Here is a 19,655-nt window from a genome sequence, read left to right on the forward strand (position 1 = left end):
TAACACACCATGAGAGAACAGTTTGATAGAGGTAACACACCATGAGAGAACAGTTTGATAGAGGTAACACACACCATGAGAGAACAGTTTGATAGAGGTAACACACACCCTGAGAGAACAGTTTGATAGAGGTAACACACACCATGAGAGAACAGTTTGATAGAGATAGCACACACCCTGAGAGAACAGTTTGATAGAGGTAACACACACCCTGAGAGAACAGTTTGATAGAGGTAACACACCCTGAGAGAACAGTTTGATAGAGGTAACACACACCATGAGAGAACAGTTTGATAGAGGTAACACACCCTGAGAGAACAGTTTGATAGAGGTAACACACACCATGAGAGAACAGTTTGATAGAGGTAACACACACCATGAGAGAACAGTTTGATAGAGGTAACACACCCTGAGAGAACAGTTTGATAGAGGTAACACACCCTGAGAGAACAGTTTGATAGAGGTAACACACCCTGAGAGAACAGTTTGATAGAGGTAACACACACCATGAGAGAACAGTTTGATAGAGGTAACACACCCTGAGAGAACAGTTTGATAGAGGTAACACACCCTGAGAGAACAGTTTGATAGAGGTAACACACACCATGAGAGAACAGTTTGATAGAGGTAACACACCCTGAGAGAACAGTTTGATAGAGGTAACACACACCATGAGAGAACAGTTTGATAGAGGTAACACACCCTGAGAGAACAGTTTGATAGAGGTAACACACCCTGAGAGAACAGTTTGATAGAGGTAACACACCATGAGAGAACAGTTTGATAGAGGTAACACACCCTGAGAGAACAGTTTGATAGAGGTAACACACCCTGAGAGAACAGTTTGATAGAGGTAACACACATCATGAGAGAACAGTTTGATAGAGGTAACACACACCATGAGAGAACAGTTTGATAGAGGTAACACACATCATGAGAGAACAGTTTGATAGAGGTAACACACCCTGAGAGAACAGTTTGATAGAGGTAACACACCCTGAGAGAACAGTTTGATAGAGGTAACACACACCATGAGAGAACAGTTTGATAGAGGTAACACACACCCTGAGAGAACAGTTTGATAGAGGTAACACACCCTGAGAGAACAGTTTGATAGAGGTAACACACCCTGAGAGAACAGTTTGATAGAGGTAACACACCCTGAGAGAACAGTTTGATAGAGGTAACACACCCTGAGAGAACAGTTTGATAGAGGTAACACACCCTGAGAGAACAGTTTGATAGAGGTAACACACCCTGAGAGAACAGTTTGATAGAGGTAACACACCCTGAGAGAACAGTTTGATAGAGGTAACACACCCTGAGAGAACAGTTTGATAGAGGTAACACACCCTGAGAGAACAGTTTGATAGAGGTAACACACCCTGAGAGAACAGTTTGATAGAGGTAACACACCATGAGAGAACAGTTTGATAGAGGTAACACACACCCTGAGAGAACAGTTTGATAGAGGTAACACACCCTGAGAGAACAGTTTGATAGAGGTAACACACCCTGAGAGAACAGTTTGATAGAGGTAACACACCCTGAGAGAACAGTTTGATAGAGGTAACACACCCTGAGAGAACAGTTTGATAGAGGTAACACACCCTGAGAGAACAGTTTGATAGAGGTAACACACCCTGAGAGAACAGTTTGATAGAGGTAACACACGTACCAGATCCCCTTAACCATCCCCATGTTAATGTCATGATGGTCATTGTGGTGATTGCTACAGTGATGAACACCAGCTACAAGCTATTTCCACTTCAATCCACTATTATCATCAAGTCTGATTCACACACACACTCACTCATACGGACCCATCTACAGTAGTGGGAGTGTGTGTGCTCGCGTGCGTTTGTGCGTCTGTGTGTTGTTGAATCACAGATAAATATCATAGAGCCTTCTACAGTCCTACATCCAGTATACAGTCTGAAAAGCATGTGATCTACTCTGAGTTTACATTGCCTTCATATTGTTTATGGTGATATAGCACCATCAGTAAACTGGATAGTTGACACACTATGTACAGTACACAGCTACTCCTATTACCATTACACATCATGTTAATATGGTGTCCATGTGATACCCACTCACCCCTCTCTCTTTCCATAACTCTCTCTCTCTCCCTCCCTCCCCTCTCTCTCCCTCCCTCCCTCTCCCACCCCCCTCTCTCTCTCTCTCCCTCCCTCCCCTCTCTCTCCCTCCCTCCCTCTCTCTCTCCCCCTCTCCCTCCCTCTTCCTCCCTCCCCCTCTCCCTCTCCCTCCCCCTCTCTCTCTCCCTCCCTCCCTCTCTCCCTCCCTCTTCCTCCCTCCCCCTCTCCCTCCCCCCCTCTCTCTCTCTCCCTCTCTCCCTCTCTCCCTCTCTCCCTCCACTGAGTGACCTGTTTGACTGTGAGTGGAGTTTCTTGTCTTTTCTCTGTGTCAGATTTACGAGCACACTGTGGGGGATGTAGGGGGTCGAGGGTTTCTCTCTCTCTCAGTGAAGGGGTGAAAGGGGACACTGTGATGACAGCTCCTGGGCCGGTGGAATCCCTGAATGCCAGAGAGCGGCATGCCGTCGCCCTGAACACACACACACACACAAGCATGCACACATCTTACATGAGCAAACACATGGAATAAACACACACATACTTTACACAAACAAACACACATCACCACTCAACTGTCCCATTAACTACAAGTCCCCAGAGTCAGAGGTCATGGTAGGGTCACAGTAAAGAGCAGTCTGTAGCGATGCAGTGAGATTACACACACACATGCACACAGTACAACATTACTACCACACACCACATCTGATTACACACACATACACATTACACACACTCAGTCTTATCAATATCACAGATCCACACTCAAATGTAGCCAAAACACACACCATACCTACCCTCACACACCACCTACAAACAAACCCGCACACGCACACACACACACACAGTAGCACACATAGTAGCACACACAGTAGCACACAGTGTCAATAGCACTAATAGATCTGTGGAGTTATATATTGGTCCACACCAGAGCCTGAGCAGGTCTATTAAAAAACCCATGTCTCCCTGAGAGAGGTCTGCTGTGTGTGTGTGTGTGCGTGTGTCTGGCTGTCGTTGTTTAAGTGTGCGTGTGTGTGTGTGTGTGTGTGTGTGTGTGTGTTCGTGCGTGCGTGTGTGTATGTGTGTGTGTGTGTCTGGCTGTCGTTGTTTAAGTGTGCGAGGGAGTGTGTGTGTGTCAGTGGAACAGAAGATGGCAGGGGAGTAGTGAACTGGTGGGTCACAGGGACACAGAGTGTAACGGGAGAGAAAATGAGTGGCAACACCTCTGGGTCCGCCCTGCTCATAACCTCCCATTCACCCCCTGCACTCCATGTGAACCCCCAGCAACACAATTCATAATGAAATTAACCATCAGCTCCTTTTCCACACACACACTCACACACAGCAACAGCCAGGCGCACACACACAAGCACACACACTCACATCGACAGCCAGGCACAGCAACCGCTCAGTTCACTGCTGTGACCTCGTCACGACTGCAAAGCCCTGCTCCACCCACCTCCCCTCACAAACACACACCTTCACACACACGGATACACACACACAGCCTCAGGGCTTTAAAGAAAGAGAGAGTATTCCTGGTAAAGCAGGAACTTTTCACAGGAGCTAATAAGATGGTAATCGACCGCTAGAGAAACACCATAGATATTCAAGAAACACAGCCATGCTGATAGCACACACACACCCCTCCCTCCCTCCCACACACACACACACACACCCCTCCTTCACACACACCCCTCCCTCACACACACACACACACAGGGCTAGCGGCGGTTCTCGACCCCCCCTCAGAGTAGCAGAGTGAAAGCGGTGGCGGGTGCTGAGGCTCCTTACTGCACAAAGGACTGGAGCTCCCTGGTTCTCCCATCGCTGCATCTTCAGCCAAACCCAGCACACAGACAGAGACACAGTCAAGACACACACCATCTTCTCTTCCTCCTCTCCGTCGCTTCTCTCTCTCTCCTTTTCTTTCTGTCTCTCGCGCACACTCACTCGGTCGCTCACAAAGACCGTTTGGAGCTTATCTTACGAAGCAACACACTACACAACTCTGCCTATCTCCTCTCTCTCTCGCTCTACCCTCCTCTTTCTCTCGCTGAGTGAAAACAGAAATTCTTAGCCTAGCAGCTGCTGCGATGTCACATGACCTTCCCCCTCCTCCTCTCAACCTATAATTCCTGAGCCATTGGGAGATAACAGAGGCATGGATGCCCTGCCAAGGGGAGCGAGGGAGGGAGGGGGAGGGGGGGAGAGGAGGGGAGGGGAGACTGTGTGTGTCAGCTGCCTCTTTTTCTACACACAGCCCCAGTCGTCACATCTGACCCCCCTGTCGGGGAGAGAGGGAGGAGGAGGGGTGGTTAAATATGTGAGGTGCTGACACCCTCCCCTCCTCCTCCCTTCCTCCTCCTCTTCTTGGCTGTTAGAAAAAGAAGAGAGAAAGATAGAGAGAGAAAGTGAGTGCGAGAGAGAGAGAATGTGAGTGCGAGAGAGCGAGTGTGAGAGAGAGAGAAAGAGAGTGCAAGAGAGAGAGAGAGAGAGAGAGAGAGAGAGAGAGAGAGAGAGAGAGAGAGAGAGAGAGAGAGAGAGAGAGAGAGAGAGAGAGAGAGAGAGAGCGAGAGAGAGAGAGAGAGAGAGAGAGAGAGAGAGAGAGAGAGAGAGAGAGAGAGAGTGAGAGACAGAAAGAGATAATGCCATAGGCTAAGGTGGAAGCTTGTTCTGGCCTGTTACTGAAACATTGCCCCCACATCTAAACTGCTAACACACACACACACACACACACACACACACACACACACACACACACACACACACACACACTAGACAAACACACACTAAGCAAACACACACTAAGCAAACACAGCCAGGCTCATGTTCAGATACAAAAGCTTGGCTTCCAGTGGGAGAGAAAACAGCTTTGATCTGCCCTCTTTATCACCAACCGAGAGCAGATACACACTACAGTTACCTCACACAGAGCCAGTTGAGGGGTTTATACCACACACACACACACACACACACACATGTATGCACACAATACTGCTATTTTGCAATATTACTAAGAGTAAATAACAGCAGACAAGGGCAACTATAGACCTGTATCTATTTTGAGTGTGCTGTCAAAAGTGCTGAAATATACTAGCAAGAATAATATTTAGATGAACTTCAGTCTGGTTTTAGAAAGACCCAATCCACTGACACGCCTATTGTTTTCAACTGACTTTTAACAGCAGGGCCATTGACTGGGTTAAATCCAATTTAAACAGGTAGAGACCAAATCGTGGATGTTTATGGAAAACATTCTGGTGTGAAGGGGATTAGCTGTGGGGTCCCACAGGGGAGCATCATCGGCCCTCTTCTCTTCCTGCTGTACATTGATGATATGAAATCATCTTGCTCTCGTAAATAGTTATTGTATGTGGATGACTCTACTGGTGTCCTCCATAAGAACAAAGCCTCAGTAGAAGAGATCCTTAGTGCAGAGTTATCCAATATCACTAAATGGCTTTCAGATAACGAACCTTCTCTGCATCTTGGAAAAACAGAACCCATCGTATTTGGTTCCAGAGTAAAGCTTGCAAGGACCCCTTGGTTTTAGTGTCAAAGTGGACAACTCAGTGGTTACACCAAAAACTTCAGTCCGCTACCTTGGATCAGACTACGGCCCTAAAGGTTTACACAAAGATAAAGCTAAATATACCCATTCCTAGCTCGGACCTCTAAATATCTGATAGTGACACCTGGCATCTAAAGAATAAGCTACAGAGCAGACAGAACAAGCTGGTGATAGTTGTATTTAAACTCCCTCCTCGTACTCATCTGGAGGGGGAGCCTTTTCATCAGTTAGACTGGCTATCTGCAGAGAAAAAGGGTCATATTATCTCAACTTGGTTTGGGTTGTTATCATAGATAGATAGATAGATAGATAGATAGGTAGGTAGGTAGGTAGATAGATAGATAGATAGATAGGTAGGTAGGTAGGTAGGTAGGTAGGTAGGTAGGTAGGTAGGTAGGTAGGTAGATAGGTAGGTAGATAGATAGGTAGGTAGGTAGGTAGGTAGGTAGGTAGGTAGGTAGGTAGGTAGATAGGTAGATAGATAGATAGATAGATAGATAGATAGATAGATAGGTAGGTAGGTAGGTAGATAGATAGATAGGTAGGTAGGTAGGTAGGTAGGTAGGTAGATAGATAGATCCGGTATATAACAAGGTGTTCAAGGTGTTCTTACCAGAGAGACTCATCAGTCTCTGGCGTTGTATTGGTGGACATCTCTAACTTTATTTTTTACTATTTTATCTATCTATCTATCTATCTATCTATCTATCTATCTATCTATCTATCTATCTATCTATCTATCTATCTATCTATCTATCTATCTCTATCTATCTATCTATCTATCTATCTATCTATCTATCTATCTATCTATCTATCTATCTATCTATCTATCTATCTATCTATCTATCTATCTATCTATCTATCTATCTATCTATCTATCTATCTATCTATCTATCATAACAACCCAAAAGACTGAGTGTAATTGTGGTTAGACTGGGCTGGGCAGTTAAGGGTTAAAGCTGTTGGTTTCCATCTCTCCATCCCTCCCTCCTCTGGCTGTCATTGCTGGGGTGTGAATGAGTCGATTCTTTAGTCATTTCCTCCTTCGGACGCTCGCTACCTTTCTCCAAATGAGAAGGGAGGGGAGAGAGAGAGAAAAAAAGAGGCAGAGAGAACAAGAGAGAGAAATAGAGAACAAGAGAGAGAAAGATAGAACTAGAAAGACAAAGAGAAAAAGAGAGGGAGAAAGACAGAAAGCGAGATTAGTCATGAGAAAAGCAACATGGTGGCCAGTATTGTGCAAAGGGCCACTAAAACTCACGATCTGTCTCTTCTGAGAAAACACAGAGCACCCTCCCCCCTCTCTCTAGCCTCACCCATAACCTCTAAATGATTTTAGAGAAGTGACAAGCTCTTGTGCCTGTTATGTGGTTTTTCACTAGAAGCTATGTGTGAACAACCACACTCCCCAACCACACACTGTGTTCTGTGATGATGAGAGAACAGCACTAATGTAGCCCTGTGTCTCTGTGTTATCGCTCTCTGGTGGCAGGTGGCAGTATTACACCATTCTATAGGCCATCAGCATAGATGTAGAAGGGGTCAACTCCCCTTCTACAACTCATATAAGCTGGTAGCATAGAGAAATCAGTGGTGGTAGTCAAAGTCATTTTTTAACTGTAATGCAGTTGATTGGTGATGATGACATGAACAGGTATTGAAGTTGACATCTATACAATAATTATACTTTGATTTTTACCTCAACATAGTGTGAAATACACACATTAACAACAGCCTAAATGTAGGATAATTTTTCTGGGGGGCAATGAGGAGATTCAGGACTTTCCCCCCAAGGCCCTTTCCACCATTCATTTCCATGGCAATTTCATTGTTTTGGTAGAATTCGATTGACCTCTTTACCGCATCTATCCCTGCCTGCTTGAAGTAGACTTTTCCCCTAACCACAGATCTAGGATCATATTACCCAACTGTAATTGGTACCTTAATATCACAGCCACTGATCTGACATGGTTTGCCTGGTCTAAATATAAGATGACATCCACTGTCAGGATGTGGAAGACTTAGAAGTATGATTCCATGAAACTGTGTGATCTCAGCCTTTATGTAGAGGAGGATGAAGACACAACCTCACCATATATCAGTGATCACAGAGGAAACGTCTAGTTACCCCATGTAGGTAACAGACTAAAGTAGTGAGAGAGTTTCTGACACGCAGTGAGACCGTAGTGGAGGAAGAGAGGAGGTTTCTGGAGAGGCGGTAAAGTCTGAACAGGCTGGGTGGAAAATCAATGCAGTCGTGTTGGTGTGAGGACTGTGAAGGTAGGAGACTGTGCCCGTGTGTGTGTGTGACAGATAAACTGGGGGCAATCTGTGAGGGTGTGGATCAATGGATGTCAGTGTTCCTGTGCCTGAAATGAAGAGAGTGTAGCACAGAGAGGAAAGGAAAGAGGAAGAAGAAGAGGAAGAGAGAGAGAAAGAATCAGGGGGGATTGGGTGAGGGTCATTTTCCCATCAGCCTTCAGCACAGCACCCTGCTGAGAGAGGCACAGCAGTAGGGCCACACACACACACACACACACAAATAGGATTAACCCAGACAATCCTTATGAAGCGGATTACAGGACACAACACAGCTGTCATAATGATAAGATAACCAGGAGACACACAACCAACCACCCCAATACTACACATTCTAAATGTACCTGTCTGAACAGTTCAATGCCAACGGTAGAAACTAAGGCCTACTGCTGAGTTCGGTGAAATACTCAAGACAATGTAGACCTACTCTTCACTGACATAAATCATCTAGATCATCCACAGTAAACAGTATCAGTCACAAGGACACATCATGAGTCATGAGGACAGTGTTTTCCATGGTAGTGAGTTCTACTTCTCCTTAAACACCAGACATGAGTCATGAGGACAGTGTTTTCCATGGTAGTGAGTTCTACTTCTCCTTAAACACCAGACATGAGTCATGAGGACAGTGTTTTCCATGGTAGTGAGTTCTACTTCTCCTTAAACACCAGACATGAGTCATGAGGACAGTGTTTTCCATGGTAGTGAGTTCTACTTCTCCTTGAACAGCAGACATGAGTCATGAGGACAGTGTTTTCCATGGTAGTGAGTTCTACTTCTCCTTAAACACCAGACATGAGTCATGAGGACAGTGTTTTCCATGGTAGTGAGCCCTACTTCTCCTTAAACAGCAGACATGTGTCATCACCACACGCCACACATTGCAACAGGTCTAGCTAGTGGTTCTCAGAAGGCTGGGAGAGAAGGATGTTCTTCCTGGCTGTTATACTGTCTTTGGCCAGCAGATGGAGGTGCATCATAGAGACATGGAGACTCCCATATCTACTGGGTGAAATTCCACAGTGTGCCATCACAGCAGCAAGATTTGTGACCTGTTGCCACGAGAAAAGGGCAACCAGCAAAGAACACACACCATACAACCCATATTTATGCTTATTTATTTTATCTTGTGTCCTTTAACCATTTGTACATTGTTAAAACACTGTATATATATATATATATATATATATATATATATATATATATATATATATATAATATGACATTTGTAATGTCTTTATTTTGAAACTTCTGTATGTGTAATGTTTACTGTTAATTTTTATTGTTTATTTCACTTTATATATTCACTTTATATATTATCTGCCTCACTTGCTTTGGCAATGTTAACACATGTTTCCCATGCCAATAAAGCCCTTGAATTGAATTGAGAGGGAGTCCCCAGCTCTTCAGCAGCAGTTCTATAGTGAGCAGTGTGACCAGAGGCAGACCAGAGGCAGACCACTGGGTTATGGCTGACTTCAGCTTGACAGAACAGAAGTTTGACATGGAGAGAACACATATGGAGCCATTTAGGAGGAAGAACAATTCAATACATCCTTATTGAATCATCATTGGGCTATTTGTTAGTGGTGTCAAAACTATAGAAATATAACTAATAGAACGGGCTTGGAACCTCTAACCCTGGAATTTTAGTGGTAAACTCATATGCTGCCTGGTATTGTGAGGCAATCATTTCCATTGTAATGTAGAATGTTAATTCAAATTATGTTAAGTAATGTGGCTCATGCAATGGAATGTCTTTTTTGTAATGTCAGTTGAGAAGATACAACAAATCACAGCCTAGATTGATGGGTACACTTCCTGGTTTTACTTCCTGCATGGCTCATATGGGCTCACTCACAATGGCCACCCACTATGCTATCACTGACTTGAATGGGGACGCCTGTTCTATTAAGTCTATTTCTATGGTCAAAACACTTGTCAACAATATGACACTGGGTCAGCAGTTCAGTAGGGGTTAAATCTCTCTGTTCTCAGTAACTTTACCACAGTAAAAGGGATTGAAGGGCTCAGTTAAACGTCACCCAGGGCACTTAATAACCCTTTCTAGGCTTCCCTGCCCTGGGGAAAAACACAACAAAGCTTTCAGAAGGAAATCCAATGAACACCACACACACAATATGACTAACTGACATTTTCTAACTAGGCAAGTAAGTTAAGAACACATTCTTTTTTTCAATGACGGCCTAGGAACAGTGGGTTAGCCGACAGATTTTTACCTTGTCAGCTTGGGGATTTGATCTAACAACCTTTCGGTTACTAGTCCAACGCTCTAACCACTAGGCTACCTGCCGACGATACAACAGTAAACAGACTGTTGTATCGTCCTGCTGTGAGAAAAGCCGATCACTAACAAACAATTGAAAAATCAACAACACACACACCCTGTTCTGCCCTCTTGCTGCATGGAATGCAGATTACACACGCACACGCACAGACAGAGTAAATCCTCTTGGCTCCTGTGTGCCCTGGCCAGTGCAGAGATAACAGTCAGGCAGCTCTAGAGGGCCGTTCATCTTTAACCAGGAAGGGATTTGACTATCAGCTAGTTAAAACAACCAATGAAGATACTTTCTGACAGACAAGCAGCCGTCTGTCTGTCTGTTTGTCTATCAGATCCAGCTGCTAAGCACACATCAAGGATCAGATCAGCCTAACATTAACCCAACTCAGTCCAGTATAGTCCTGGCTAATCTAGCCCAGCCTCCATGAGTATAACATCTCTCCTCTCTTTCCCAAACCAATATCCGATTATTAGTTTAGTACATTAGCACAGAGGAGTACTACTGGTGAAACAGACTAGCATTAAGAGCTACATGCTAGCAGCTACTGTAGTTCAGTTAACCCCACTAACAAGGGCCTCTCATCAGCCATGATCTCTGCTGCTATGGCCTCTTTGAACAAGGATCCTGGTCCTCTACAAAGACCCAGAGCTCCAGGCAGAGGAATGGCAGCTGGAGGAATTTGCCCCAGGACAGGGCACCTTACTGGGGTTAAAGAGAACACTAACACCCCTGGGAAACTCCAGGGTTGAACCTGTATGACTGAAATGGACACACACATGTAAACATGTTTAAAACCCCACACATGAACACAAACACACATACACACTAGAGGATGACCGATTAATCGGCATGGCCGAGTTTTCATAACAGTCGGTAATCAGCATTTTTGGACACTGATTATGGCCGATAACATTGCATTCCACGAGGAGACTGCGTGGCAGGCTGACTACCTGTTACGCGAGTACAGCAAGGAGCCAAGGTAAGTTGCTAGCTAGCATTAAACTTATCTTTTAAAAAAACAATCAATCTTCACATAATCACTAGTTAACTACACATGGTTGATGATATTACCAGGTTAACTAGCTTGTCTTGCGTTGCATATAATCAATGCGGTGCCTGTTAATTTATCATTGAATCACAGCCTACTTCATCAAACGGGGGATGATTTAACAAAAGCACAATCGTTGCACGAATGTACCTAACCATAAACATCAATGCCTTTCTTAAAATCAATACACAGAAGTATATTTTTTAGTAAAAAGAAATCCAGGTTAGCAGGCAATATTAACCAGGGGAAATTGTGTCACTTCTCTTGCGTTCATTGCACGCAGTGTCAGGGTATATGAAACAGTTTGGGCCGCCTGGATCGTTGCGAACTAATTTGCCAGAATTGTACATAATTATGACATAACATTGAAGGTTGTGCAATGTAACAGCAATATTTAGACTTACGGATGCCAACCGTTAGATAAAATACAGAATTGTTCCGTATTTCACTGAAAGAATAAACGTTTTGTTTTCAAAATGATAGTTTCCAGGTTTGACCATGTTAATGACCAAAGGCTCGTATTTCTGTGTTTATTACATTATACTTAAGTCTATGATTTTATATTTGATAGAGCAGTCTGACTGAGCGGTGGTATGCAGCAGCAGGCTCGTAAGCATTCATTCAAACTTTACTGCGTTTGCCAGCAGCTCTTAGCAATGCTTGAAGCACAGCACTGTTTATGACTTCAAGCCTATCAACTCCTGAGATTAGACTGGCAATACTAAAGTGTCTATTAGAACATAAAATAGTCAAAGGTATATGAAATACATATGGAATAGAGAGAAATAGTCAAAGGTATATGAAATACATATGGAATAGAGAGAAATAGTCAAAGGTATATGAAATACATATGGAATAGAGAGAAATAGTCAAAGGTATATGAAATACATATGGAATAGAGAGAAATAGTCAAAGGTATATGAAATACATATGGAATAGAGAGAAATAGTCAAAGGTATATGAAATACATATGGAATAGAGAGAAATAGTCAAAGGTATATGAAATACATATGGAATAGAGAGAAATAGTCAAAAGTATATGAAATACATATGGAATAGAGAGAAATAGTCAAAAGTATATGAAATACATATGGAATAGAGAGAAATAGTCAAAGGTATATGAAATACATATGGAATAGAGAGAAATAGTCAAAGGTATATGAAATACATATGGAATAGAGAGAAATAGTCGATGCGTTTTAACATGGCACATATTGCACTTTTACTTTCTTCTCCAATACCATGTATTTAAACCAAGTTGAACATGTTTCATTACTTATTTGAGGCCAAATATATTTTTATTTATGTATTATATTAAGTTAAAATATAAATGTTATTTCAGTATTGTTGTAATTGTCATTAAAAATCGTCAGATTAATCGGTATTGGCTATTTTTGGTCCTCCAATAATTGGTATTGGTATCGGCATGGAAAATCATAATCGGTCGACCTCTAACACACACACACACTTTCAGATACACCAGGATAAACATGCTCTGGTAGTTCCAGGTCAGTTTGACTTCTGAGATGAGATCTAGCCCCAGGTCTGTGTGTGTGTGTGTGTGTGTGTGTGCTCACACTCTCTCTATTACACGGCCACATCCACATCATCAAGAATATGAGATGCCATCTATAAGGCTGCTGAGCAAGACTATTAGAGATAGAGAGAGACCCAACAAAATCATGAAACAACAAAAATATCATTACTGAATTAACAAAAACATCAATGCTATTTGGCCCTAAAAAGAGAGTACACAGTGGCAGAAAACCTGACCACTGTGACTGATCCAAAATTAAGGAAAGCTTTGACTATGTACAGACTCAGTGAGTATAGCCTTGCTATTGAGAAAGGCCGCCGTAGGCGAAAATGAGGTGGAAACTGAGCAGCACTTCCTAACCTCCTGCCAAATGTATGACCATATTAGAGACACATATTTCTCTCAGATTACACAGACCCACAAAGACTTCCAAAACAAATCCAATTTTGATAAACTATCATATCTTTTGGCTCTAATACCACAGTGTGCCATCAAAACAGCACTGACATGTTGTCACAAGAAAAGGTCAACCAGTGAAGAACAAACACCATTATAAATACAACCCATGTTTTTTTTGTGAGTGTAATGTTTACTGTTAATTTTATATAGTTTATTTCCCTTTTGTTTATTATCTATTTCACTTGCTTTGACAATGTAAACATATGTTTGTCATGCCAATTAAGCCCCTTAAACTGAAACTGAATTGAGAGAGAGAGAGAGCGAGAGAGAGAGAGAGAGAGGGTACAGTAGTTAGACAGTAGAGTATTCTAGTGTCTGTCAGTATACCTGTACTCTATCATTACCCTGCAGGCCTCCATTCACCTCCATTATAGAGTTACATCAGACAGCATGAGAGTACAGCTCCCTCTGACCCTGCACACACACGCGCACACACACACACACACACACTCAGACGCTCACATATACACCACACCGCTCTTTGTGAAAGTGGTGCTCCTGCATTAGAGGAGAGCAGTCTTTCAGTGGGGGTCTGGTCTACCAGTCTGGTCTATCAGCCCAGTGGTTGGTCTGGTCTACCAGTCTGGTCTATCAGCCCAGTGGTTGGTCTGGTCTACCAGTCTGGTCTATCAGCCCAGTGGGAGTCTGGTCTACCAGTCTGGTCTATCAGCCCAGTGGTTGGTCTGGTCTACCAGTCTGGTCTATCAGCCCAGTGGGAGTCTGGTCTACCAGTCTGGTCTATCAGCCCAGTGGTTGGTCTGGTCTACCAGTCTGGTCTATCAGCCCAGTGGTTGGTCTGGTCTACCAGTCTGGTCTATCAGCCCAGTGGGAGTCTGGTCTACCAGTGTGGTCTATCAGCCCAGTGGTTGGTCTGGTCTACCAGTCTGGTCTATCAGCCCAGTGGGAGTCTGGTCTACCAGTCTGGTCTATCAGCCCAGTGGTTGGTCTGGTCTACCAGTCTGGTCTATCAGCCCAGTGAGGGTCTGGTCTACCAGTCTGGTCTATCAGCCCAGTGGTTGGTCTGGTCTACCAGTCTGGTCTATCAGCCCAGTGGTTGGTCTGGTCTACCAGTCTGGTCTATCAGCCCAGTGGTTGGTCTGGTCTACCAGTCTGGTCTATCAGCCCAGTGGTTGGTCTGGTCTACCAGTCTGGTCTATCAGCCCAGTGGTTGGTCTGGTCTACCAGTCTGGTCTATCAGCCCAGTGGTTGGTCTGGTCTACCAGTCTGGTCTATCAGCCCAGTGGGAGTCTGGTCTACTAGTCTGGTCTATCAGCCCAGTGGGAGTCTGGTTTACCAGTCTGGACTATCAGCCCAGTGGGAGTCTGGTCTACCAGTCTGGTCTATCAGCCCAGTGGGAGTCTGGTCTACCAGTCTGGACCATCAGCCCAGTGTTCTGTGTGTGTTTTATTATTCACCACCCCTACTTCCTGTCCTCCACTCTCGCTCTGTATTTCTCCCTCCCTCCTCCTTCTCTTCTCTCCATGTGTACTTGCCTGGCTCGGCATGAAAGCACAGCAATGACAGGGACGAGGTTCTGCTTAGAAAGGATCTCTCTCTCTCCCAAACACACACACATACCGCCCAGTGTGAAACTATCTCCAGGGTATATCTACGAGCTCTCTGTCTGTTCCTCTCCTCCATGTTCCCCTCCTCCTTTCCTCCCCTCTTTCCCCCATCCTCTCTCAGACCCTGTTAATTAAACAGAGGTTCTCCTTAGGTTGTAGAATGTCACATACACAAAGTATTGTGACGCATACACAAAGTATTGTGACGCATACACAAAGTATTCTGACACATACACAAAGTATTCTGACACATACACAAAGTATTGTGGCGCATACACAAAGTATTCTGACACATACACAAAGTATTCTGACACATACACAAAGTATTGTGACACATACACAAAGTTTTCTGACACATACACAAAGTATTCTGACACATACACAAAGTATTCTGACACATACACAAAGTATTGTGACACATACACAAAGTTTTCTGACACATACACAAAGTATTGTGACGCATACACAAAGTATTCTGACACATACATAAAGTATTCTGACACAAAGTATTCTGATACAAACACAAAGTATTGTGACGCATACACAAAGTATTCTGACACATACATAAAGTATTCTGACACAAAGTATTCTGACACAAAGTATTCTGACACATACATAAAGTATTCTGACAAAGTATTCTGACACAAAGTATTCTGACACATACATAAAGTATTCTGACACAAAGTATTCTGACACATACATAAAGTATTCTGACACAAAGTATTCTGACACATACATAAAGTATTCTGACAAAGTATTCTGACACAAAGTATTCTGACACATACATAAAGTATTATGACACAAAGTATTCTGACACAAAGTATTCTGACACATACACAAAGTATTCTGACACAAAGTATTCTGACATACACAAAGTATTCTGACACATACACAAAGTATTCTGACACATACACAAGATATTCTGACACAAAGTATTCTGACATACACAAAGTATTCTGACACATACACAAAGTATTCTGACACAAAGTATTCTGACACACACAAAGTATTCTGACACATACACAAAGTATTCTGACACAAAGTATTCTGACATACACAACGTATTCTGACACATACACAAAGTATTCTGACACATTCATAAAGTATTCTGACACACAGAAAGTATTCTGACACATACACAAAGTATTCTGACACATACATACAGTATTCTGACACAAAGTATTCTGACACATACATAAAGTATTCTGACACAAAGTATTCTGACACATACATAAAGTATTCTGACACACAGAAAGTATTCTGACACATACACAAAGTATTCTGACACATACATACAGTATTCTGACACAAAGTATTCTGACACATACATAAAGTGTTCTGACACAAAGTATTCTGACACATACATAAAGTATTCTGACACAGTGTATATGTGTCAGTATTCTCTGAAACAGCAGTGTGGGCGTATGACACATCAGCTTGGTAACCACACACACACACACATACACTCACTCACTCACTCACGCACACACAGAGAGAAACCCAATTACACACATACCCTTCACTCACACACTGTGTCTTTGTCTCTGGAGCCAGACCCAGGGCCTTGGCTGGCGTCTGAGATGCTGTGGCTAATGTGGGGTAGATGGCCCACTGCTCCCCTGGTGGTGGAGCCAGACCCAGGGCCTTGGCTGGCGTCTGAGATGCTGTGGCTAATGTGGGGTAGATGGCCCACTGCTCCCCTGGTGGTGCAGCCAGACCCAGGGCCTTGGCTGGCGTCTGAGATGCAGTGGCTAATGTGGGGTAGATGGCCCACTGCTCCCCTGGTGGTGGAGCCAGACCCAGGGCCTTGGCTGGCATCTGAGATGCTGTGGCTAATGTGGGGTAGATGGCCCACTGCTCCCCTGGTGGTTGAGCCAGACCCAGGGCCTTTGCTGGCATCTGAGATGCTGTGGCTAATGTGGGGTAGATGGCCCACTGCTCCCCTGGTGGTGGAGCCAGACCCAGGGCCTTGGCTGGCGTCTGAGATGCTGTGGCTAATGTGGGGTAGATGGCCCACTGCTCCCCTGGTGGTGCAGCCAGACCCAGGGCCTTGGCTGGCGTCTGAGATGCTGTGGCTAATGTGGGGTAGATGGCCCACTGCTCCCCTGGTGGTGGAGCCAGACCCAGCCCAGCTGATAGCAGGCAGCCCAGAGCTGAGAGCTACTGGGCTCCGGGCCTGGAGTGGTAGAGCATGCACCTGCTCCCATCATGGAGGCTCCAACTGACACACACTAACACACACACTCAAGAGACACAAAAAGACACACACACACACACACGTAGACGCACAAATACAAACACCAAAGGCAGAATCACAGAGCAAGACAAACAGCATACCCAAATACACCAAAACAGACAGACACAAACACTGACACACATTACGACATAGACAAAGGCACAGACACATCACAAGGCCCAGCCAGCTGTGGAGCTTATCATGGTAACTGCACCTGCCAGCCTCTCCAGTCTACCTCCAGCAATGACATCTCTCCTCAACCACAGTCATACCCCACACTACATCCTTACTCACACTGAACCATACACCACTATGTACACTACTGTTGTTCTTGTTGTCTCTGCTGGTCATCTCTTTACCCAGACTGCCTCTCTCTCCCCCGACTAATCTCCTTCACTCGTCCCCTCCCTCTCCCCTTCGCTCAACCCCTCCTTTCTCTCTCTGTCGCTCTGATGAAGTGTGTAGGGTTATGGTTGGCTAATTATCTCTCCCTGTGCTCTGCCAGGGACAGGGATCCATGGTGACTCCACAAGGAGTCACACACACACACACACACACACACACACACTTACAGCCTCACAGCCTGGCTACTCACTGCAACGACCACCCTCTGCTATTGGGGGAAGGGTCGGGGTCTACTCTCTGTGTGTGTGTGTGTGTGTGTGTGTGTGTGTGTGTGTGTGTGTGTGTGTGTCTTTTGCCCTTGTGTGGATGATGGATGGCTGCTGGTGTTGTCCCTCCGGGCGAGTCGGAGAGGAGAACCCGTCGCCATGGCCACACTTTCTCTCGCCATTAGCGATGAGAGCAAAGGCTGATGGGTAGGAAAGTCTACTCAGAGTAAATAGGGCAGAGTGGAGCTCCGTCCCTTAACACACTCTGGGTCGAATTTATAGCAGATCTAGGATCAGCTTACTCTACACAAATACTAACCTATCCTAACTTATCCATGAGAAGAAAAAAACACACACTGACCTGATATCAGTGTCATTAGACAAGACTGGAGTAATCTGCCTCTAGGGGTTTAGTGAGGCCGTTGAGGACAGGGGCTGCAGACTAGACTAGACAGAGGTAGATGCATGTAAGGCATTTCTCCTCCACTGATAATATCCTCTTCACCAGTAAACAAGGAAACACACACACACACACCCTATGACACTCAGCTGATGTAGCAGATGCCAATGGCACTTCCAGTATGTTTATAATGACAGTCTTTCTCTCCCTGAGGAGACATGTGACAGGCTAACACATGACTAGAGAGAGAGGGGGGGGGGGGGGAATAATGAAGGAAGAGAGAGAGAGAGCAAGATAGACGGGGAGAAGAAGTAAGAGAAAGCAATAGAACACAGGAAGAGAAGGAGAAGGGAGACATAGTGAGGGGAAAATAGGAGGATGAGGACTTTTCTCTGGAATTTGATTACATTTCAAATTGACCCACATACACCACACACACCACATACACCACATACACCACACACACGACATACACCACACACACCACATAAAAACATTGACACAGAGTGAATGAAGGACGTCACTCTGCTTTGTCAACTCTACAGTGTTTCTCAGAGTTCTCTTTTGAAGTGGCCAGGCACAGTGTGTGTTTGGCTACATGTGTGAGTTTGGCTTAGCCAGTGTGTGTGTGTGTGTGTGTGTGTGTGTGTGTGTGTGTGTGTGTGTGTGTGTGTGTGTGTGTGTGTGTGTGTGTGTTAGCTGTGCCTCCCGTGTGCCTGTGCAGAGTTTGTTTGGCCAGTGCTTATCAGACCTGGAGACTTTAGCTACAGCAGCTAACAATACACACACGGCTAAACACACAACTCTGTGCTCTCCAGTTATTGCTTCGCTACTGGGTAAGCTAATGTTAGACCTGAGAAATGACTCTTCCTTTCACATTGTTCCTGTGTGCTCTTCTCTAGTGAAAGACAAGCTCTCTGCTCAGTCTCAGATCAGGGAAAGGAACACCTCTCAGTCTAGTGCTCCAGGAGACTAGAAGACTGAGACATTTTATTACCTCACATTAATTCAATTCAATTTAGTTTCATTGGCATGACTAGTCCAATGTTGCCAAAGCAGTGTGCACTACAAGATAAACCACAAATAATACTAAACGGTATTAAATTGCAAAACAAACTAATGACAAACAATAACACCAAACAAATGTACACGCACACACACGTTTCTGTTGGTGAGGATCAGAGGTCAGGTGTCCTTTTCCAGGGGCATGCTGGGACAGATCAAGTGACTGGTGATAACATCTGGTGCCTGCTGGGAGAATTGTGTGTGTGTGTGTGTGTGGGGGGGGGGGGGGTCATTGTATCCCTCTGTTTGCACAAGCTGAACCGTTTACATATGTGCCAACAACACACTCGCCATTCCACCAAGGGTTTTACAGAGAGGTCTGCTTTGTGTGTGTGTCTGTGGGCAAAAGAGGATTGATGGTGTGTGTATGTATGAGAAAGTGTGTATGTGTGTCATGTGTCACTAGGTTGGCAAATGAAGGCTGCTCCTTATCCATCCT

At 44.5% G+C, this 19,655-nt stretch overlaps 1 protein-coding gene across 1 annotated transcript in view; it reads right to left on the reverse strand.

Moving 5' to 3' along the window:
• LOC110506108 (genetic suppressor element 1) overlaps positions 1-19,655 on the reverse strand; it is a 420,263-nt gene that overhangs the window by 69,272 nt on the left and 331,336 nt on the right. The window lies entirely within an intron of this gene.

Source organism: Oncorhynchus mykiss, chromosome 26 (genome assembly GCF_013265735.2).
Source record: "Oncorhynchus mykiss isolate Arlee chromosome 26, USDA_OmykA_1.1, whole genome shotgun sequence".
NCBI lineage: Eukaryota > Metazoa > Chordata > Actinopteri > Salmoniformes > Salmonidae > Oncorhynchus > Oncorhynchus mykiss.